Source organism: Panthera uncia, chromosome B1 (assembly GCF_023721935.1).
Source record: "Panthera uncia isolate 11264 chromosome B1, Puncia_PCG_1.0, whole genome shotgun sequence".
Lineage (NCBI taxonomy): Eukaryota > Metazoa > Chordata > Mammalia > Carnivora > Felidae > Panthera > Panthera uncia.
The window spans coordinates 27661173-27686206 of record NC_064811.1 but is presented as its reverse complement, the minus strand read 5'-3'; the positions used below and the strand labels follow the sequence as shown (position 1 = coordinate 27686206).

The 25034-nt window shown below is 36.2% G+C and overlaps 1 long non-coding RNA gene across 1 annotated transcript in view; it reads left to right on the top strand.

Moving 5' to 3' along the window:
- The window catches only part of LOC125923942 (uncharacterized), a 28103-nt gene extending 12274 nt beyond the window's left edge, over nucleotides 1–15829 (top strand). Inside the window, exon 2 of the long non-coding RNA XR_007458203.1 lies at nucleotides 15621–15829. This is a non-coding gene — a long non-coding RNA (uncharacterized LOC125923942). The remainder of the gene's footprint in view (nucleotides 1–15620) is intronic.
- Nucleotides 15830–25034: the final 9205 nt, after the last annotated feature.

The following is a 25034-nucleotide window of genomic DNA, read 5'->3' as shown; positions in this document are numbered from 1 at the left end:
TTCGTGGTGTTACTTTGGAAATAGTTTTATGTGGAAAATATTTGAAAATGTAGGGTTTTTTTTTGTCTTTTACAACTTTGAAGAGTCCTAGAAGATGATAAACTATATATTTTTTTCATGAAAAGACTAGAAACAAATGGACTTCAATATATTTCATACATTTAATAGGATAGAAACAAAGATAATACATTATGTAAGAGAAAAGCTGAGCAGTACTATAGCCTATTGAATAAGGACATTTTCAGTGGTGCTGGAAGGGCCTGAAGGTACTTTTTATCTTAGAACAATTCTCTGGTGCTCTAGCTTGTTGATTTCCTTCACCTGCCTGTTAACTCCCAGGGAACCAAATTACTCTGTTTCTCCCTCACAGCCCTAGCTCTTCAGAGAGCTTTCTAGAAACCATGCCAGTGCCTTATGGAATGTTAAATTTCTAAAATGATGGCACTCAACAAACAAGATATTTGTTGTGAGCTGTATATGTACACAGTAGTTTTCAGAGTATCTAAAAATGTGTGTGACAAACTAGTCATAAGATTTTGCATATCTAGTATGGGGTAGAAAGTAAATACAAATAAAAACAGAAATGACAGTCAATGTCAAGGTAATACATATTGTTCATCACAGCTGACCATTGTCCCTGACTCTGTTGCCTTCAAGAGTTAACTCACCCTGAGGATTATACACTTTGGGGAAGGTATCAGGGAAGAGGAATTTGAACTGGGAATTAAAAGATTAACAGAACTGAGAGAAATAGTATGCTAAGAAGGGAGAATATGTGATCAGGAATGAAGTTTATTTCTTCTTTTAATTTTTTTTTAAGTTTCTTTATTTATTTTGAAAGAAGAAGAGAGAGAACAAGCTGGGGAGGGGCAGAGAGACAGGGGGACAGAGGATCCGAAGAGGGCTCTGTGCTGACAGCAGAGAACCAGATGTGGAACTCGAACTCCTGGTGTATCTTGTGAAGGTGAAGAGAAGCATCTAAGAGACCATAGAAAAATATATTTATAAAAATCAGACTTCGGTTAATAGATTAAACTATACTGTCAGGCATGGGAATGAAACAGAAAGGTTATCATGGGAGACACTTCAACTGGTGTTGAGAATTGCAGCTAAAAACTATAATGGGATGAAGGTGAGGGGTTGCCAGAGGTAACAAAGTTAAATTTATTTCCAAAGCATCAGCCCATCCAAATAAGAGAATCTTTAATGGAACTTTTAAGAAATACTATACGATGATGCCCACTGGTCAATATTTAGAAATACAGACAAGGATATGAAAATAGAGTAATACCTTATAAATGTGGACTAGTTTGTATTTGACAGTGGATTAAACCTTAGGATAAGGTCATCCTAAAAATTTAATATTCAGGAGTCAACTGAAAACAGATAATGCTTGAGGATGTGACAAAGCACGTTATACATGAGTGAATAAGGGCAGATGAAATATTAAGGCAGCTTAGGATTGAATTTTGATATGTATTGAACATATGGGAACCATATAACTTTATTTGGTAAAGGATATAGAAAAAAATACAAGTAATAAGAGCTCTAGAATGATGTAATGCAAAAACAAATGAAAACTGAAATCAGAATTGAGTGAAGCTGTAATATACAGATGTAATGATAGTGCAAAAATAAGAAAGGAATCCATGTGTCAAAAGCAAACAAAGCCTTAATGACTAACACCAAATAATTTTCTGTCCCTGTGTTAAGATTGGCTCTCATAACACTTCCCAGTCTCTGTGTTAAACGATTCTTGGATGAAGCACAATTTCCTGTTCTTTACTAAGCAATACTGGGAATAAGCAAAAAATAACTCAGATGCTTACTGCAGGAAATATCAGTTCCTAGAAAATAAGACACCAACACAACTGAATAGCTTACTTATCATGACTCATTTCAAGTTCCTCATCTTGCTGTGCCCACAAATCCAAAACCATCGCATCATAATAGTAATCCAGCTACTTGCCAATCCTGTAAGAGTCACCTCAAAGTCACTCAATGCAAGCCGTAAAACCTTAACTTTACCATGTCCCAATTTTCCTTTCTAAGAAAACCTTAGTCAGGTATAATTCTCCCTTCCTACGAGAAGTCTAATAAATTGTATGATATTTCATCAACAGATTTTCTGGTGGTCTTCTCCGGAATAAACAATTGGCACTTCTGATCAATAAGCAGGAAGAGAAAGGAATTCATGCTTAATTCAACAAATATTTACACTGGGCCTATTAGATGCCAGGATAGATAGAGCGTGGCAAGACAAAGTCTGTTCTCTCAGGCACCGGTGTTGGAATTGGAAATTACTTATAAAACAGTAAATAAGTAGGTATATAATACAGTGATGTGAGTAGGAGAAGAGTAAAAGAGTGTATTTAGATAGAATTACTTGTTGGAACTAATTTAGATTGGTAATACAGGAGGACTTCTTCAGGGAGATTATACATGAGAATAAAAAGAAAGGTCCAGGGAAATTAAAAACAAAACAAAACAAAAAAAGGTGGCAGCATTTTCAGATTTCTAGTTCTATCATAAAACCCTGGCAGGGGTGCCTAGGTGGCTAAGTCGGTTTAGCATCCAGGTGGCTCAGTCGGTTAAATGTCCAACTTCGGCTCAGGTCATGATCTCGTGGTTTGTGGGTTCAAGCCCCTCATCAGGCTTTGGGCTGACAGCTCAGAGCCCAGAGCCTGCTTCAGATTCTGTGTCTCCCTCTCTCTCTGCCCCTCCCCTACTCTCTCTCGCGCTCTCTCTCTCTCAAAAAAAAAAAAACAAAACAAAACAAAAAAAAAAACACCTAGCACTAAGAAGGAATGAGAGGAGACGAAAAAGGAGAGAAAGGAGGAGAAGTGTTAAAATGTATTACATCCACACTGTATGCCAGCCAACTCCTTTATGTACATTTTATTTTTATACTTTAAGCAATCCTGGGAGGTAAGTACTGTTAGTTAATATCCCCATTGTATAAAAGAGAAAACCAAAGTAAGTAGAGTTTAGTGATTAACCGAGTTACATGATTTGTGAATGACAGCCCTCAGACATTACCCCGAATTACCTAACCAAAAAGCCTGTATTCTTAAGTTCCATGGTGTAATGTCAAGAATGCATTGCCACACATAGAATTACTCTTCAGTCTATAGTTATGTCTTCCATACCAGTTCTTTCTCCACCTTTCATAGGCTTCATTTGATAGGCTAAAGACACAGGAAATGTATGCAATTATTTGTTTTACATTTAAGCAATGGATAGAGAAAACCTACACAAATCAGGAATAATTTTTAAAGGCCTCTCCATCCTTAGGAGTTTTGTCATCATATTTGCCTAACCAATCAAATATCACGAACGCTTCAATTATTCACTTTTAGACTATTGACACTGAAATGTAATTACAAGGGAATAGGGAGGACACTGATTTCATTGACAAGATGCATTTGCCATTCTCAGCGTGTGGTAGCTGTAGGGTGATTGAGTACCTCTGTCAGAGACACCAGTAAACATATTCTGGAACACCCTTTTCAGTTTGCTTTTTTCTTACACTGAAAGCTGACTATTTATGGCAACTCCTGCCTTAAGGGCTATGTGGAGCAGTTGTGTTCATTGATTAAAGAAGCTAAAGACATATCAAGACTGAGTGAAACACAAATAAGGGCTTTCAAAGGCATCTAATGATGAGATTTCTTCAGGGCACATGCAGTATCTTAAGCTGCTAAACTTCACATAAAAGATCTTTAAATAATCTCAACCTCATTTAATTTTTAGAAGTGACTATCACTCTTTGTAGCCTGCAATGAAAAAAAAATGGAAGTTTGCCTAACCTAAACTGAACAAAGAAAGACTATTCTGGTAAGAATGAAGCCAAGATTTACTTTGGTTTTGCCAATAAATATAAATATGACTAGTTGCAGTGCCTTTGTTTTATTTAACCCTGCAGGTAAATCAATGGTCTCATTATTAGAGAATACTGGATAAAGATTACTCATCTCAAAAAAACCTGGCTTAGAAACTAAGACCTCCAACTCACCCTAGCGGCTTATCCAAATTACAGACTTGAATTCAAAATGACTTCATCAGTCTTATGGATGGACTATTACCATTTTTTAGCACAGATTTAATTTTATATCATTGGTTCACCACTTCTTAGAGAACAAAGCTGAATCCAGGGACATTAAGTAACTCGTGTGCGGTCTATCAGTCAGATGATGGCAGGTAGTAGTATAGGTAGGAAGCTAACGCACTATTTTTTTCTTGAAAGCAGTGTTGGGAAACAGTTATTGGGGGGGGGATGGCTACTTAAAAGTGCTAAGCAAAGAAATGACATCAAGAAAAGTGTGATTTAGAAATATTACACTGGGCATCTGGGTGGCTCAGTCAGTTCTGTCCAATTCTTGATTTAGACTCAGGTCACGATCTTACGGTTTGTGAGGTCAAGCCCCACATCAGTCTCCATGTTGATAGTGTGGAACCTGCTTGGGATTCTCACTCTCTCCCTCTTTCTCTGCCCCTCCCACACTCATGCTGTCTTGCTCTCTCTCAAAATAAATAAATTTAAAAATAAAAGTAATATTACACAAAATGATGACATTCGTGAAAAAAATGTAAATAAATATTTTCTACAGTGTGGTCATTCTGTGGGAGGGTCATACTTCTGATAATATATATGGCTTATATCATGGCAATTATAGTGGTTTGGGTGTTCCAGAAAGAAGATTAAGAGGAAGCGAAGGAGGGGGGGGTGCGGCAGGGATTTTACTAGAGTACACAGCAGAAGGAGAGGAAGGAAGCCGATGTGATCAGGGAGAAGAGTTGTGAGATGGATTCCAAAGACTCAGTCAACTGGTGTTAAATAGCCTTCCAGAGTAGCCCCACATTGAGCTAAAATGCCAAGATATTTTGTATCCTTGTTTCCATCTATTGGCCAACCCAGAAAAATGTCACTGTGAGACAGGCATATCTCTCATGAGATCTGGGATCTGAGATCTCAGATGCTGATGCATCCCCAAAGAAGCTAAGCACTGAAACTGTCTGCTGCAGCACAACAGCAATAGAGGCAACAAGTCCAACACTGAATGGAGATCTCCTGGCCCATCAGTCAATCTCTTCTGCCATTTAGATCCACTTCTCTTTTACCCAGTGCAATTCCTCTAGGATTCTTGAAAAGACTTAGAAAAGGAAGGGTTGAGGAATGAGCTACAAGTCTCAACTCTGCAGTTGATCTCTGGAATACAGCTTATATTTATCACCTTTCCCCCCTCCCCACTATCCATTCTAGATTCCCCTCACCATCTGTGAACACCTCTGTTAGTTTCAGCTTACCTCGGGGGATGACACTAAGAGAATCTTCAAGGTGTCTGAGCCCTTGGACACATGGTCTTAAGGTTGGTTCACTTAAATACCATCACAATCAGATAAGAGAATATCAGGAGAAACACAAAAGGATTGTGGGGTTTTGGCCTATACTTCCCTGCTCTCTGACATGTAAGAGTGGCAGTCACCTCCTCCTGTCACACTAGCTCCTCTTCATGGCCACTGGTCTCTGCATATGAGGCACCTACCAAGTCTAGGTGGCAGCCAAAGCCAACCGTTCTGTGGAACTATGGCTTTATTCTCAGGCATAGGTTTTCCTTCTTTGAGAACTTCATGGTCCTTTATGGAATCCTTTATGATTCCATATATATTCAACCATTTCCCATGCCCCTTTATACGTACAGTAGGTGATGAGGACTGCCATGAAAGCTCTGCCTGTTTTGGAAAGTATTCTTCATCTATGTCTTTCAGAGTCATCGTGAGTAACACAGCTGCCTTCCATGTTCAGCTTACACAGACTATGAGCTAACCAATATGTAAATAACAGCCTTTGCTTCCTCTGTTAGCTGATCATATGTGATATTCTACAGAGCCATGAGTGTGAGCTAAAGGAGAGGATATGGTAGATGCGAATGGGTTCAAAGCAACTTATTTACGCAGACTGCTTTTGCTGTCTGGTCTTGCTTGAGCTTTCCCAGAGGTACTGATTCCACCCGATAAGGGACTACTGCTTGTCTTTCCCAAACGTAATGACTTGAGGAACAGAAATAATTTAGCTCATAGCTAGAATTCCAAAGTTATGGTCACTTAAAGCACTATGTTCATGTGCTACATTTACACTAAAGCCCAAAACATGTCAAGGGTTGTTTTTTACAAGATGGTACAAACTTACTCCAGATCTCTGGGGTCCTGCATCAGTGTTCTGTCACTAGGCTTGCCATAAATGTCACATATATTTTTCCACCACTGATACATCTACTCTTACAGATTTGGGCAAATCACAAGTCCCAAGTAGGGGAGCTGCTTGCATCAAAAAATCGACCTGAGCAATATTCTTTTTTTTTTTTTTTTAATGTAGTCTTCACACACCCAGTATGGGGCCCAACACAGGACTTGAACTCACACTCTGAGATCAAGACATGAGCTGAGATCAAAAGCTGGATGCTTAACATCCAGGTGCCTTAGCCATCCTGGCCTAAGCCAGACTTAGCCATCCAGGTGCCTTTGGACTGAGCAATATTCTTAGGCGTAAAATATATTACCTTTATAATGTGAAAAGTCCTGCAGGGAGTTATACACACTTCTTTATAATTATGGGCAAAGATGCTATAATTGGTCTTTATTTTTTTAAAAAAAACATTTATTTGTTTTTATATATACAGAAAGCATAAGCAGGGGATGGGCAGAGAGAGAGCGAAAGGGAGTCTCAGGCTGGCTCCATGCTATTAGGGCAGAGCCCAACGAGTCACGGAGAACGATCTCATGAACCATGAGATCATGACCCAAGCTGAAATCAACACTTGGACACTTAACCAACTGAGCCACCCATGTGCCCCTGTCTTTTATTTTAGACATCATGTGCCAAAATGCCCCTAACCATAGAATTCCTAAAGAAGTAAGTTAAGTGTTAATGTGATGTGATGATTTTCATAGGGTTCATCCTTTACCCTCTAGAGTGGATGTATCAACCAAAGCCTTTAACATGCAAGGCATTTCTTGCTCATGTAACCAAATTAGCATGATGTCATTAAGGGAATGGATCATTTTATTTTTTTTTATTTTTTAATTTTTTTTAATGTTTATTTATTTTTGAGACAGACAGAGACAGAGCATGAACGGGGGAGGGTCAGAGAGAGGGAGACACAGAATCTGAAACAGGCGCCAGGCTCTGAGCTGTCAGCATAGAGCCTGACACAGGGCTCGAACTCACGGACCGCGAGATCATGACCTGAGCCGAAGTCGGCCGCTTAACTGACTGAGCCACCCAGGCGCCCCGGGAATGGGACATTTTAATGTTCTGCAGGATGTCTAGATGGTCTCAATCTCTCTGGTCATTATTGTTATAATTGGTTTTGGAGTATAAAGTTAATATACGCCTCTGTGCTAGGTTGGAAATGTACATTGTTTTCTGTTCCATGTGAGTGCAAACAGTGACTTATCCTTTTTTATGATAAGGATAGAAAAGAATGAATTCACAAAATCAATGTCCACATACCATGTCTTAGAGATCATAAAAATCTACTTTAGCAGTTATCCCATCCAGCAGGGTGAGTGAAATTCATGTTACTAATTTACTAAGTTACTAAGTTACTAAGTTAATAGGTTAGTGGCATCCAAAATTCTTAACTCTGCTGCAGGAACCCACCCGGTGAATTAAGTGGGGAAACCATAGGGATCCCCAGCCTTTCATTCTCTACATACTTCATGATTACATTTAGTTTTACAACTTTCCCACCACACCACCATGATATGATTTTTGTTTTCTTATTTACTATCTTGGCTGCTGAAGGGAGACATTTCTGAGGCTGTCACTCACTTTCACAACTATCCTAGCCTTTACACAACAAGAAAATGATCTAATGGTAGTTTGGGTGTTCTGCCAAATCACAGGTGTGATTATCCTAATTATATATTTCGTATGTTAATTTCTTATTATTGCATAACAAATTACCATAAACAGTGATTTAATGTAACACATATTTATTGTCTCATACTTTTCGTGGGTTAGTATTCTGGGGTTTTTTTTTGTTTTTTTTTTTGTTTTTTTAAGTTTATTTATGTATTTTGAGTCAGAGAATGATGGAGGGGCAGAGAGAGAATCCCAAGCAGGTTCTGTGCTGTCAGGGCAGAGCCTGACATGGGGCTCAAACTCATGAACCATGAGATCATGACTTGAGCTGAAATCAGCAGTCAGACGCCTAGCCGATGGAGCCACCCAGGTGCCCTTCATGGGTTAGTATTCTGGCAAAAGATACTTAGTTCACGGGTCTCACGAGGCTGCTGTCCAGATGCAGATCATACTATATTCACATTTGGGAGCTTGGTTGGGAAATAATCCACTTCCAAGTTCCCTGAGGTTATTGGCAAAATTCATCACCTTGTGGTTTAGGACTCAGTTTCTTGTTTTCTTGTTGGTTGTTTTCAAGGGATAATCTTAGCACCTAGAGGAGACCCATAGTTCCTGGCCATGTAACCATAGACCCTCTTATAACATTGTAGCTAACTTCTTCAAATTTAGCAAGAATGTCTCTCTCTTTTCAGTTTGATAAATTAGGAGTGACGTACCTTAAACTTTGCTGTGGAGCAGGAGCTAATCAAGAGCATGACAGTTTATCATTTTTGTAACTGTCTTTTAGAAAGGGGTAAGTCAGTGGTTCCACCTGCATTTGGGGGAAGGATTCACTAGGCTATAACTCATTAGGGTCACCTTAGTTTGACCTTCTATATTTGAGGACCAAGTAAATTCCCTTTGCCCTGAACAAGACAGTAGGTTTTTCCAAGGGAAGTGACTTCTGCATTATTTTCAAGCAAGGGGCATGTTCATCATAGCCTATCGTACATTGGAGATAGAAGGTTCAGCAGACATATTTCCTCTCTTCTCTGCCCAAGTTGAAAAAAAAAAAAAACTGAGAGATAAATGTATGTTTCAGACAAATGAGATCAAATTTTTTACTTATTGTTTTTGTTGTTAAAAATTACTTAGAAAAAAGGTTAGTTTTAAACCAAGTGGGATGGCTGACATGACCTGAATTGGACTTAGTCCTCCCCAGAAGTTGCAGCCCTCACCCATTTAGTCCTGCTAAATTTACTGCATGCCAGCGAAGCTGACCAGCCTGTTTCACCTCTGCATGTAAGCAGAAAAAAGTACTGGGGAGTTGCCTTTTTCATCTCACCAATAAGTGAATACACCTGTCTCTCCACGGTATGAAGGAATTAAGGGTAAGTAATGAGACAAATGAATAAACGAACAAACAAACAAAAAACCAGAATCAGACCTATAAATACAAAGAGCACAGAGGGGAAGGGGCTGGGAGATGGGCACATGGACATACGGGTGAAGGGGAGTGGGAGATACAGGTGCAGTTATAGAATGAATGAATCACGGAGGTGAAAGACACAGCATAGAGGATATAGTGAACAGTATTGTGATACTGTTATATGGTGACAGATGGTAGCTATGCTGTGGTGAACATGACATAATGCTTAGAGTTGTTGAATCACTATGTTGCACACCTGAAACTCATGTAACGTTGTGTGTCAACTATATTTAAATTAAAAAAAATAAATTAAATGAAATTAAGGTAAGTAGTGAGAAGACAAGCCAAGAATTTTAGTTATATCGATACCTACACAATGAAGATTAATCTAACATCCGAATCATTATCAGTAATAATTAGAATCATTCCTATATGAATTTAGGGGTTTGCATTATCATAACTAATTTTTTTTACTTTGGTCAAGTTATGTACATATTCTGTACATATTCTGTGTCTTGATTTCCTGTACTTGCAATGGAGACAATAACAAATATCATTTACCTCATGAAGTCTTGTATTAAATAAATATAATGCATATAAAAGTTCATGCCAATAATCTCACTTCTGAGTATACAGCCAAAGGAAACTGGATCTCAAAGGGGTACTTTTGTTATTTGCAATAATCAAGACATAGAAATAGCCTACATGCCTGCCAATGTACCAACAGCTAAAGAAAATCTGGTGTGTGTATATATATATATATATATATGCACAATGGGATATTGTACCAACAGCTAAAGAAAATCTGGTATATATATATATATATATATATATATATATATATGTATATGCACAATGGGATATTATTTGGCAGGAAAAAAAAGGAAATTCTACCATTTGTGATAAAATGAATATACTTAGATGATATCATGCTAAGTGAAATAAGCCTGACACAGAAACACAAGCAGAGTAGAGTGGTGTTTGCTAGGGGAGAGTCGGGTAGGAAATTAGATGTTGGCCAAAGGGTTGAAAGTTTCAGTTATGCAGATGAATGCGTTCTGGAGATCCAATGTATGCCATGGTGATAATAGTTAACACTACTGTATATGTGGGATTTGCTAACAGGCTGGATCTTAAATTTTCTCACCAAAACACAGACACACACACACACACGTACACACACACACACACACACACACACACGTGCACATACACACAGTAACAATGTACAGATGATGCATAAGTCATTTAGCTTAATTACGGTGATCTCTGAATAATGTATATATATGTATCTAAATATCAAGTTGTGTACTTTAAATATGTATATAATTTTTGTATGTCATAGATGTCTCAATAAAATTGTTTTTTAAAGAAGAATAGAATTCTGAAAATGTTGGCAAGTGGCTATGATTATTGTAGTTAATTAAAAAAAAAACTGGGGCCTTTGATTTCTGTAATGATATACTGCTTGCTTCTAGATCCATATCTTGGATGCATCTTCATTTTTTTCTCCTTTTTATCACTTTCTCACTTTCTAAATTAGGGTGTGGTGAGAGGGACTAGGCATCACATTTTGTTCTTTCTCTCTCAGAGAATTTAGGTAGTCTCACAGCTTTGACTCTCCCCTCTATAGAGAGAAATCTTACAACCGGAATCCGAGCATCTCTAATCAACCACAAAGTATCTGATTCTAAAGATTGCTTTATGATTGGACATTTATCATACTGCAGACAAATTCTCCATCTTCCTCTATAAACCTTGTTGCCTTCCCAGTTAAGTCAAAGACAGTAGTACCATTCTTTCTGTCCTCCATTTCTGAAACTTAAAACATCTCTGACCCTACCTGCTTCTTTTCCCATTTCTAGATAATTTCTTTGTATATTCTATCATTTTCAAGGCTTCTCATTTTCTCAGATTTACTTACATTTTCTTTCTATTCTCATAGTCACAGCTATAGTCCATCCTTAACTGTCTCTGTGGACTATTGCAAAAATTTCCAACTGATGCCAGCCATCTCTTCTTTTTAGATTCTCTAGGGTTCTTAGGATAATATTCTTAAGACGCAGCTTAACACACGTTAAAGCATCATGTAAAACTTATGAAACATCCCATTTATAATAGAATAAATTCCATACTTCCATCTGGCATTTGATACTCTTCATGAGCCATGTATAATTAAATCAAAATTATCAGCAGCTTTTCCTTTAAACAAATTCTCCACTGGTTATTACCATACGTAAATTCAAACATGACATACTTTCCCATCACTTTACTTCTGTCATGAAGCATTTCTGACTTTTACAATGGCTTTTCCTTTGAGTTACTATGCCATCTCTTAGTATTACTATAGGCATCATGCACATGTTTATCACATGTCTGTTTCCTCATCTGAAAAAAATTAGATGGGGAACTAAGACCTATATTACAAATGGAACGATTTCTGTAAATTTCAAAGTACAGCTCCTTTCATATATTGAATACTGACAAATAGAGCCTTCACCTTTTTTTTTTATATTATATGTTTCGACCAGTGGCAGAACAGAAAATTATATGAGTGACCAGAAAGTTAAGGGATATAAAATACAAAATGGTAAAACAGAGAAAAATAAAGGAAAAAAAGAGAAATATAATTGTTGATTTTGGTGTCAACTAAAATAAGCTTTTCTTGCTCTTATAGTTTGGGCACACACTTTCTATACTGACAAGACCAATAGATGTTTATTGCTTTAGGATGAATACAGATCTTTTATATTTAAATGCACTTGGCATTTGCAACATGATGAATTAATAGGAAGTATTATGATCATTACATAAAACATGTTTTAGAAGGACAATTGAATGCAGTAAGTCAAATGTAGTATATGGATCAATATGAATGCGCAGAATGAACTCATCTATAATATATTTCAGCTTCTTTTTAAGGATTCTTAGGTGATAATTTGTGGGAGGTAGCCTCATCAGAAATTTAACAGTAGCCATTTATGTTAAAAGAAAGGATTTATGATAGGTATATTTTTATTCATGAAATAAGATAAATTGGAATTATCCATCTTTACTGTCTAGAAGAGTTTGGTTTCTTGTAATTTATTTTATAAAGTATTCTGTAGGAAATAGAGTTGGCTAGCTTACATTTTATTATTAGATTCACATCATTTTTATTCTATAAGGATCAGCTGCCAAAAATGTAATGTTATGAAAAATAGACATAGAATCTATTAAGAAAATCTTTTACTTTAATATTTCCCACTTTGTGTATTAAAAATCAAATTTAAAATATCAACTCAGAAAACACAGTTCTGAATTATTTTCTTTATTGTCATGTCATTAAAACATCAAATCAAACCAGTGATTACTATGTAACAATGGCTAGATATAAACACAACGATCTTTTCTAATGGCGATAATTTGTATGGCATTTTGACTTCATTGTACCAAATATCAACATCATGAAACATTAATCATTCACTCATTAATGAAAGCAGGCATTTGTGAGCATCTGTAATGTGCCTAACACTGTGTTAGGAACTACAAACAAAAATTTAAAAATTAATAAAAATAAAGACCTTTGATTCTTTATTTGAAGAGATTTTTATCTAGTGGTCTAGAAAAACAAACAAATAAAATATACACAGATACAGACATGACATACACACATACACACTGCCTATGTACTAAAGTATGAACCTTATGCTATGCGTTGAGAACCCGTCTTGTTCTAACACATGGTGACATCTTCCAGCGAGAAATTAGAAATGGTCTTTCTGAGCAGAAAGAATTTGTTCAAAGACACAAAAACGTGAAAGACACAAGAGATCCTAGGAGATGCAAGATATTACATATGGCCAATGCAAGTACTTTTTTGGGGGGAAAATGAAGGAAGGAATTAGTAGCAAGATCTGGAATAACCAGTGGTTAGAATAGATTTTGATGACCTTCGCTGTCATGGTGTTACTTGCAAATTAAGCATTATCATCTGTTTTTGGAGACAGTATTATAAAACTCCTGAGATTGTTCTGAGAAAGAAATTGAAATACCATATTTGATTTCTACCAGAAAGGTGGGTAAGTGCCACTCATAATTGCATAGTAAATGCTAGCACAGTTATAAACCAAAGATGTCTTCTAGTCAAAAGCAATATAATTATCATTTTAGAAAAATGCTGAGTAAATCAGTAGTGATAAAAGATGGGCATGGAAGTTAGGGAAACAAGTACAACAAGTTCCTTGTAGAGTGATAATATAAAATGAACATAAAACTACCACGGTGTAGAAAAGGTGTAATTTTCAAGGGGAGCAGGAAGAATTGATAGGAATATAAAGAACAAATTACTCCCTTGAGGCTGAATCGATGGCAATCTTGTGGGTTTTTTTTTTTCAAGTTTTTATTTAAATTCCAGTTAGTTAACATACAGTGTAATGTTCATTTCAGGAGTAGAATCTGGTGATTCATCACTTACATACAACATTCAGTGTTCATCATGACAAGCACCCTCCTTAATCCTTGTCATCTATTTCACCCATCCCTCCACCTACCTTCTCTCTGGTAACCCTCAGTTTGTTCTCTATAGTGAAGAGTCTATTTTCTGGTTGATGGCCATGCTTTTTAAGATTATTTTTTAAATGTTTATTTTATTAGTTATTTTGAGAGAGACACACACAACATGAATAGGGAAGGGGAAAACAGAGGGAGAGAGAAACCACAAGCAGGCTCCCTGCTGTCAGTCAGTGCACAGCCCAACTTGGGGCTCAGTCTCATGAACTGTGAGATCTTGACCTGAGAGGAAATCAAGAGTCAGCTGCTTAACTGACTTAACCATCCAGGCACCAAGCCTAAATTTTTATAGCAACAGTAATAATATTACTTTATTAATATTTAAAATCATTCATTGAAATACTTAAATGCTTTATTATAATAAGAAAAATAATACTATTTATATTGTTCTTGGCTGAATGTAGTATGTAATGTAACCCTTGCAAAAATCCTGTGCAAGAGACTCTATTATTGACTCCATTCTTCAAACACAAAATATAGTGTTTAATGAGCTAGTAAATGATGGAAGTACACTCTAATCCCCCCACAAGTGTGTCACATTTTCAGAACCTGTGTCACATTTTCAGAACCTGTATTCTTAACCCCTACTTTACTGCCTGTGCACTAAACCCCATTTAAAAAAAAAAATTATGATGAGCTTAAAATTCAAAGGCTAAAAATAGCGAATCCTAATTAATTTCTATTTGTTGTTCACTAATCAATAAAACACCATTGTTATTGAATCACATCATATTGGTACAGTCTAATTATTTTAGACACAAAAATGTCATGAAGTCATCAGGATTTTTGTGTTTGTTTTGGGTGTATATATTGATAATGTCTTTCCTTGTGGCTTAATTTTGTCTCATGATGGTCTTCTTGGGCTCGTTTATGTTTCCAATCTCTTTGTTTTAGATTTTATTATATTTCTACTTTTTAAGATTAGAGAGGGAGAGACTTCAAATAACTTTCATCCTTCTGAAGGTGACCTCCTTTCTAATGGGTATTACCCTGAAAATCTCCCAGTATCGCCATGGCATCTTGAAGAACTTGACAACTTTCGTAGTGGTTACATGCTGTGCCAGTCATGATCCTCTTGGCTTGGAAATTCTAGTGTCAGGTGTGATTAGGTACAAGAGGGCAAAAATTCTCTGCCTTTACAGTTTGCATTTAGGTGATTGATTAAGGAGCAAGGATGCCGATAAATGATGTGACACATCTATTTTTATAACCATGTCAAATTAGAGAAATATAGGCCAGTATGTGTGATTTATAGAAATATATTTTTAGGAATATTTTACTTGAGTTTTCCTTAGTTTCATTTTGTTCCTAGAGCACAGCAGTTGCATTATCTCAGATAGATCGAGATATTTTGGTAGTATATTAAAAGAATGGAGCACTAATATATACTGAAAATATAATAGAAGTACCAGAAAGGGATGGCATGAGACCAGTTCGCCCAGTCTATAAGAAGGTACAGATTATTATAACTTGACTCAATAGAAACAATTACAGTTTATAAAGTGGTTTCCAATCGTTTGCATTTGTGATATGCTTATTCTGAATGTCTTTACTGTAGATTCTTGTGTACCAGCTCCCTTCTTCATGTAAATACCACTCTCCCCAAAGCCTCCAGATTCTCAAGATAGATCTAGAGAAAAAGCTTTGAAAATGGAACTTATGGCAGAGTAGATGACAAAATTCTAATTAAAATAATGCATGGAAATATTGATAATTAGCATCCACTTATAATTTGATAGTCTACTATGAGAACATAACCTTATGATGACTTCTTCTCTCTTTCTTCCTCCTTAGAACTTGGAATCAGTGAGTCTCAACCAACAGTAAAATATGAAGGAATTGGCAGTCTTGACTACCTTCCCTGGAGATAGAGAACGAGATAAGATGAAAAGTGAAGTTGGGTAAAGAATGGGAGAAGGCAATTCAAGAACAGACTACACTGGTGATCTCAGGGGTGGGAGAAGACAGGTAGCAAGTAAACACAGCGGATATCAATGATGAAAGCAGAATCAACCTCTCTCCCTCTGCCTCTTTCTCTGTCTCACTCTTCTTTTCCCAAGAGGAAGTATAGAATTGTTTTAGATAATGCAAATTTAGAACAAAACTATCTGTGTTTGTCTTCCAGTTTCACTACTTCTTAAAGACTTGGGTAAATGCATAGCCTCTCTTTGCCTTGGTTTTCTCATCTATAAAATGGGTAGAATATCATACTCATAAAGTTGTTGCTTTAATGAGTTAATGAGTTAATATTAGTAAAATATTTAGAATAACACCTGGCAATTGTAAGTATTATAAAAATATAATTATTATTTTGTGCAGTTTTTTCCATTTGTTTGTCCAGCTTCTAATTTTTATATTCCCCTACATATTTAGAATTTCATAGTATTTGTGACAAGCCTGCACAGTCATGTCAGGTAACAAGTAATGTTGCTGAGGGTCTGATAACTTTAAGGCCATCAACTATCTGAGCATTTGGATTTCCTGGGATCATAAATCATGTAGATATGAACAATCCTAGAAAATACTCCTTGTGTTATGATTTTTTTAATGCCCAAGAATTTGGCAGTCTTCTCTCTCAACCATTTGCTATTGTATTTGAAACTTCCATCATTAGAAGCGCTTTTTGGAATACAGAAGGTGCCCATTTAAATTTACGGTTGGAAGGGGGCACTGTTGAGAGTAAAAGGGCTTATTATGTAATTACATTGGCACAACTGTACCTATTAAATACACTGGAAAAATCAAGATGTTTGGTATGGTTGCCCTAGGATTAAGTTTCTCTGTCTAGAGGTCCCTGTTAAAACACAAATATGGTACCTGTAAAGGCAACATAATAAGCTCACTTATTCACATAACTCAACAGACTGACTCATCAGTGAACAGAACCTAGGAAGAATAGAATGGAGTAGAGAGGCTTGGTAAGAATAAAGTGGTGTCTTCTTGAGGAGGTAAATTCAATTAAGGTGTTTATGTGAGGGGTCATGAAAGAGGAGAGGAGTTGAGGCAATAATGTTGAAATAAAAGACCCTGAAGTCTGCCTCCATAATTTCACAATTTAGCCTAGAGAAGGACACAGATTTGGTTGGTGCTCTCTGACCAAGATCTGCCTCTGAGTCCAGGCTTCACTTAAGTTCACTTCCAGATTTGTGCCCCTCTGACTCACGGTTTGAATAAGTTCTTTTCTAAGTGGGTTAACTAATTTGTATTTTATGCAACACATTTTAGGTCAAGTCTGAGAAACTCAAATTGCTTTCCTCATTTAAACTGCCTTCAGGCATGTACTCGTATGTATTTCCGATAAACTTACAGTTCCCATAGCCTTATTTAAAGATCAAAAAAAATTTTTTTAAGAACTTGGTTTAAAATAATGATGAAGTAAAAAAAAAAAAAAAAAGACAGTTGTTCCATATATTTTACTTGAAACTGAAATTAGACAATATGAATACTAATCACCCCAAATTAGGAAAATATGAAGTAAGGTAATACAAGTGAGAAAAAGAATAAGAATGGTGACAGATTTTGTATATTTCTTGGACTACTGGCTTTGCACCTCCTAAGAATTCTGAAAGAAAAATGTATCAGACCAACTAAACAGAAAAGGAAGACTTTATTCAAGACTATCACAATCAGGGAGAGAGATGGAATTCAACTCCACACACACACAAATATGGTTTTTAAAAGATGGGATAAGATAATGGAAGAGTACTGGAGACTATTAGGTGGGAGGTTAGTCAATGTGCTGAGGCCATTTGTGTTTGCTAAATGATCTTTATTCAAGTTAGGTCCTGCTCTCCCAGAGTCTGGGGTGTAAGGACTCTGTCTTTCATGAGTCTGGGGTGTAAGGACTCTGTCTTTCATTATGAGTACATGTAAAAGGGACAGTTCATAGGTCTTATCCTAGGTCCTCAAGAAAGACATTTCTGGATCACAAATGATACACATCTCAAAGAGGCAGAGAAATAATTTATGACTTAAAGTTTTCTAAAGCAAATTCTCTAAGAAAAGCAAAGCCTGCCTGAAATTGAGCAGAGGCCATGGAATTGTAAGACCATCTTGGTCAGACCTTCTAGAAGTATGATTACATAATAAACTAAACATTTATGAGTCTGTATTGCCTCGCCTTTCTTCACTACTGGACCAGAAAAATCGGAAGAGAGGGTCAACGAATACAAATAATCATATAATCACACTCAGTTCAAGAACTATTAACATTTTATATCATTTTAACTCTATCCATATTCTGTGACCCTCTCTGAAAATTGCTTCCCTTTTTAAGCTCCCAAATCATCTTTTTCTCACCCTGCCTATACAAACTTCAGTAGTATCCTCTATTCTTTATTACCAGGTGGTTGTGCTTATGAATGGATGTGAAATATAAAGACACCCTATAGTGACCCTCTCATGATAAAACTATTTGTCAAGAAAACACAGCACACATATTTCACTAACACAAACTTAAGCTTTCATAAGTTTTGAAAATAAGCAATTTATAAATAAAAAACGGTAACACTCTACAAAGGGATGCTAAGATAGATATCATACACAAAGGGATCTCAAAGATAAATTAATATGTTATTCCATATGTGGGTAAGATTTGATTCCAAATTAAGCCATGCTTGTATTTTAATATTTAGATTTTACATAATAATATTAGATCGGAGACATATATTATCAAATAATAAAAAAGTGAAACATGTCAAACCCTAACTTTGTATTTTACATTAATTTATGACTACAAATAGTCCCAGTTGCATTTATGACTATAAATAGTCATCTTCAATAAAAGTACCTTCAAGTATCTTTAATTTGAAATTTACAAAGCATCAGGTTTGAGGCCTGACATCTTATATTTTTAGACAGAAAGGGTACCTTTTTTGTTTCCAGCACTAATGTAGGCCACTAAGGAATATTAAATGATGGTAAGTCTCTATCTTATACTGACCTTTTCTTGTAAGATTTTAAGTGTGCCCGAAAATAAGACTAATATGTAATTATTCAAAACTCGTTGAGTATTGAACTTCAGAGTTAGATGTTGTGATAGATGAAGAAGAGAGTCAAATATGAGATACTTCAGTCTAAATGGGTCTCTGTGATTAAGAAAAAGAAAACTAAAACTAAAGTATTAGATGTCTCCTTAAGTGATATATATAATTTGGAGTCAATCACTTACTGAGTTTCTATATATACCAGACATTGTGTTAGGAGCTGGAGATGTGAATATGAATGTGATCCCTACCTAAAGAAAATCTTAATCTTACATCAGAGAATTCCACATATGCCGATAAACATAAGACATAGAGGGAACATGAACTTTGCATAAGGAGTAAGGATATCTATCTCAGATTAAGGGTAGAGAAATTAGCTTGAGAAATTTTCCCAACTGAATTGATTTCTCAACCAAATTTTAAAAGATGTTTACATTTTTTCTAGTTGATAAAAAACAAAAACAAAAAAAAAACATAAAACATAAAACAAGAAAAGGAAACCGCATACTTTAGGAGCAACAGGAATCCAGGGTAAGAATCTGACTTTGCTCATGGCTAAGTAGCTGACATGTTCCATAATGGTATCTACATAATAGATAATTAATGTGTGATGGATGAAGTCCTACATGGATGGACAAATAGATCAATGAAGTGACAGCATCTGCAGAAAACTTGAAGACATGTTTTGATACTAACCTATAATCTGTGAGGTAGTTTCTGGTGGGGATGGGGCTGGAGAGGAAGATAGAAGCATATCACTGACATTCCTATGGGAATTAGGTTAGGATCTACTGGAGAAGGAGGAATCAGTATAGAAGAAGGATATCTGAATGGTCTGTTCCCGGGTGACTAAGTTTCAGTTACATCCATAAAGTGGAGAAAGCCTTCAATGAAATTATTGAGGATTCAAATTCCTTGGGGTGCCTGGGTGGCTCAGTCGATTAAGTATCCGACTTCAGCTCAGGTCATGATCTCACAGTTTGTGCGTTCGAGCCCCGCGCCGGGCTCTGTGCTGACAGCTCAGAGACTGGAGCCTACTTCAGATTCTGTGTCTCCCTCTCTCTCTGCCCCTCCCCTGCTCATGCTCTGTCTCTCTCTGTCTCAAAAATAAATAAAAACACTTAAAAAAATAAATTACTTTATTGGCAATGTCAGGAAGTTTCCAGAGGGCATAGCAAAAGGGGATAGGAATGAGTATCAATGGTCAATGAACCAGGATTGAGTGAATCAGAACAGTCTGGTGGTGAGATTAAGATATTAATAGTAGATAGAAGAAAGAGGAGATTGTGCTTTTCTTTCCTTAGTGATGTGGTGTGCAAAGAGAAGATGAGTTTGGGACTGATCTCGAAAATACCCAAGGTAGTTCAATTCCTCAGTGTTCAAAAGCTAATACGGGTCAAGCTATAGAGAATGTTAAGTGACAGAATAAGGGACTTGGACGCAAATAGGAAATATAAGGTCAAATTTTGCAGGGCATTAAAAAATGATTAGACAAAAGAAGAGATGACATTATTCTAATCGCAATAGCTAAGCTTACTTGGCATTTACTACATGGCATCCTTTTTTTCAATTATTTTACCCATATCCATTCGTTTCATTCTTGCCACAACCCCAGGTAATATGTGTCATTATTTCTTCCATTTTACTGATTGGGGAATTTAGGGCAGAGCTGAAGAGCAACCGGGTCAAGGTTATACAGGCAGCAAACTTTAGAGATGGAATTAACCACCTGGTATCTGAATGAACACATTGTACCTTTGAATATTGCCCCTTGCTGGGTTGGGAAGAAACTTTAACCTACCTTTGTTTTTGCTAGTAAAGACTCAAAAATATTAAAATTACAAAAAGAGGTTTCACTGCCTTCTATTAAAAAAATTCTTTTTCCCCAAACTGAAACCTGGAAGATATATTCCCGTTTACTGTGCAAGCCCCACATCTTGGAAGTCCCTTTTACTATAATGATGTTTTTAATATCTAGATCTACATTCCAAATCATGCATGCACAAAATCTTTGCTTGCTTTGCTGTTGAAAGGAATCAATAATAAATAATATAAGCATTGGACATTACGGCTGCAAATGGAGGATTTCAATTGCAATAGAGGACTATTTCCTAATGCACACTCTCACATACAATATGGGATGTATCGTGCTTTAGGAATTGACTCTCCTCTGTCACACACAGCAGCTGCTTGGGGTTATGCCAGTATATTATTACCAGCATTGCTGCAATAGCTGTAAGCATGAAGTGCACCTTGCTTTGCAATAAATTTTCCACACTCTGTGAGGAAGTCAGCAGTGTAGTTGAACTCAGACTGGTGGGAAAAAGATTGGCTTTGTTGACAGTGACTATGACAGACAGCGAAACTGGAGCAAAGCTGCAGCTCATGGTACATGACATTTTCTAAAACAAAGAAAACCAAAAAAAGTTATAGCCTTTAAGGCAGCACTGAAAATGACATCTGGCATATCATGCTACCCCAGAGATTATCTTTGCTTTCTTTCCTTTCTTTTCCATGTATCTTTCTATTTCTATTCTCTTTTTCAGTGTGGTGCTTAGATCATCAGTTTATCCCAAAGAACACACAAATATACATATTTGAGATTTTTAAATAAAATATCCACTTCTCCTGAAAAGTTACTATTGTTTTTGTTAGTTTGTTTCAATTTACTTATAATCTTGCGTATTTTGTCAGGTTTCTCTATTTATATTTAACAGCAAATTATAGAGCTTTAATTTAAGGTCTTTGTTCATTGCCTAAACATTTTCTAAATCATGCTTTATGTTTTCTTTGTGATTTATTAACTAAGAGACGATTAACTTTTTGAAACTGGGAAAAAATCTGTCTGTAGCATCTATTGAACTTCATTGTACTAAACGAGGAAAAATTTAAAACAAAATAGTTACTGAAACAATATAAGTCTGTTTTTTTTAACAAGGTAGCTTCTGCTAGTGTGTTTTCATTTGAGAAAGATGTGTTGGCTTTTTTAGGAGTAGTAAAATACACGTCAATACTTTAAACTTCCATCTTTACAAGGGAATGTATTAGAAAGAAGTCTGAACGGTCCTGTTCTTTCTCTTCAGAGAATAGGTGCTTATTTGAAAGTTGTATAATCCTATTGCATTTGATTTGTGGTCTCAATTATAATATAAAAATCATATGACTACCTTTTGAAATTTAGTTATGTTATATACATGGTGCTTCATGTGGCACAACATTAATTTATATCCCCGTCTCTTCTTGGGCACAAGTGGGTATTACATGCCCTCACACCCTTGGAATAAGTACTGTCACACATTTTCCTTTGGGCACTGAAGTCTTCCTACCAGTAACAGCCTTCTCTCATCCCCTTTTGCCGTGGTCAAGATAGCACCTCTTGATAGAGAGTGGCCACAAGGTTCAAACAGTTCAGAGTGCTGGGCCATAAAATGGAGGTCAGCTGTCCTGAAGAGTCACTCAAACTTGACATGGGATAGCAGAAGCAAGAAATACATTTAGGTTGTAAAGCCACTGAGATCTAGTATTTCTGGCTATCAAAACATAACATAGCCTATTACAAGATAAAAAGTAAACCGTTTCAAACTCACTTTAAATGTTGCATACAAATCTAAAGCATAACAGCTATATTTTGTTAAGGTAGTTGTCTATGACTGATATCAACAAATGTACTTGTTAAAATATATATTCAGACATACTTGAAAAACACTTAAATATACAAGTAATGATTAATATAAGGTGTGAATATTCTTACTTAAGGGAAAAGAATGGAACTACAGAGAGTACAGAATCAAATGGTAATTTGATAATTAATGAACTAATTATTTCACACATGTGTGCACACCACATACATATACACTTTTTTTTTTTAATTTTTTTTTTCAACGTTTTTTTATTTATTTTTGGGACAGAGAGAGACAGAGCATGAACGGGGGAGGGGCAGAGAGAGAGGGAGACACAGAATCGGAAACAGGCTCCAGGCTCCGAGCCATCAGCCCAGAGCCTGACGCGGGGCTCGAACTCACGGACCGCGAGATCGTGACCTGGCTGAAGTCGGACGCTTAACCGACTGCGCCACCCAGGCGCCCCTACATATACACTTTTTAATGCCTAGTACCTAAGCAAAGAAAGGACAACATCAACTTCAGTAAGTGGTGGTAACTGTGTGTGTGTGTGTGTGTGTGTGTGTGTGTGTGTGTGTGTCAGAGACCAAGAGAAAAATGAGGCAATAATTAACACCATGGAAAGGCTTCTAATCATATCCCCATACCTAGAAGTCACATTGGTACATAGAAACAAATTCTCATGAATAGACTCCAACCTGAAAATCAATAGTCTTCATGGATATCATTAGGCAGTTGAAACAGCTGTGTAGAAAAAACTGGTAAAACATGAAAAGTGAATAGCTGGGACTAATCAATCTTCTAAGTCAAAATTCTAGTGCCACGGATTGAGTTGTTTCAAATCCAAAGCCTGGAAATGCATATTTGAGTAGGATACACATAGTTCTAACTAAACAGATATATCCTTGGCCTAAATTATGTAACAAATCAAAAGGAAATCACCGATAACATAATGAAGAGTGAACTGTGGCTGACAACAGAGAGCTCTTCTTGCAGGGCAAGATTCAAAGCAAAGCTCCAAACATCAGAATACATTATTGTTAAGATTTTACCAAACATAAACAAAAAAATGGGACAGCCAGCCAGAGGGAAAAAAGAATAGAAGAAAAAGACAGAAAGAAAGTAAGATAGACACTTGCTTTCTCTAGGATTCTTTGTAGAAACCCAATTACAAAAGATAACAGAAGAGTCAACAAAATTATAAAGACCAAAAAAAGTCCAAGAATATTATGCCTTAAAAGTTGACATTCAAATAAAAAGGCAGACATTCTGAAATTTGAAAACACTCAAGAATAGAAAATCTACAAGTTCTTTAAACAGAAACAAGAAGTAATACTTACCAATTAAACATAGCCAAATATGACAGAATAAGAAAAATATTTTTAAAAATTTTAAAGTCTGGAATAGTAAAGCTATAGTAGAAAAAAACTTGTGGTGAATGAGTAAGCAATGGAATACAAAAAAAGAAAACAAATTAATCTTGGTAGAGGGAGGCAGCCTGAGTAAATATCGAAAGGTAGGAATAAATGACAAGGTCGGAAAGGACATTGCAGTGCCTATGTCCAAGATCAGTTCTGTAGAGTTCTGGGGATTACTGCTAAATTTGGAGAGCTGTATATACAGAATATATTAAGAAAGAAAACATAAAAAAATATTTCTGAGCAGGAACATGAAATACATTTTTGTTTATAATAAAACAAAGCAAAGAGAAGAAACAGAATTAAGGAAACTATGAGCTTACTATAATAGTCTCCATGCTGAGGGTTAACAAGAGTAATAAAGATAAGATGAATGGGATACAATGATAGACACAATTAATATCTTGAATTGGGAAAAGAAAAACAAGGTGGAAGGAGTGTTGTACTAATGAAAGAGAGAGGGCACAAATTTGCTTCATTTCACAGTGCTGTGTTGGAATTGTGGAACATCCAAGTAGTAATGTTTGAAATATGAAAGAAGTTTGAAATATGAAACTAGAGCTCATTTGGATTTGAAAATTAACATTCAGAAAAACAATCAATAAACAAGCAAACAAAAAGCAGAAGCAGACCTATGAAAACAGAGAGCAAACTTATGGTTGCGGGGGGCGGGGGAGAGTGAGGGAAAGGCTAAATGGGTGAAGGGCAGTGAAGGATACAGGTTTCCAGTTATGGGATGGATAATTCATGGGAATAAAAGCTACATGGTAGGGAATACTGTCAGTGATACTGTAATAGTGTTAAATAGTGTTATATGGTGACAAATGATAGCTACACTTGTGGTGAGCATAGCATAACATAAACTTATTGAATCCCTATGTTGTACACTTGAAACTAATATAACATCGTGTTTCGACTATATTCAGATAAAAATAAAATTTTTTAATAAATAAAATTTAAAAAATTGAAACTTGAAACTCAGGGGTTGGATGAGTTCCTTGAGGAGGAAAAGGTAAAGAGGAACAATGAGCCAAAATTCATTTGTACTCAGAGTGTATAAAGAGAAAGAGATGTAGGCAAACAATGAGAGTAAAAGCTGCTAAAGCAGTGAAAAAAGCAAGCAAGGAAGAAATAACAGAAGGAAGGAAAGAAGGAAGGAAGGAAGGAAGGAAGGAAGGAAGGAAG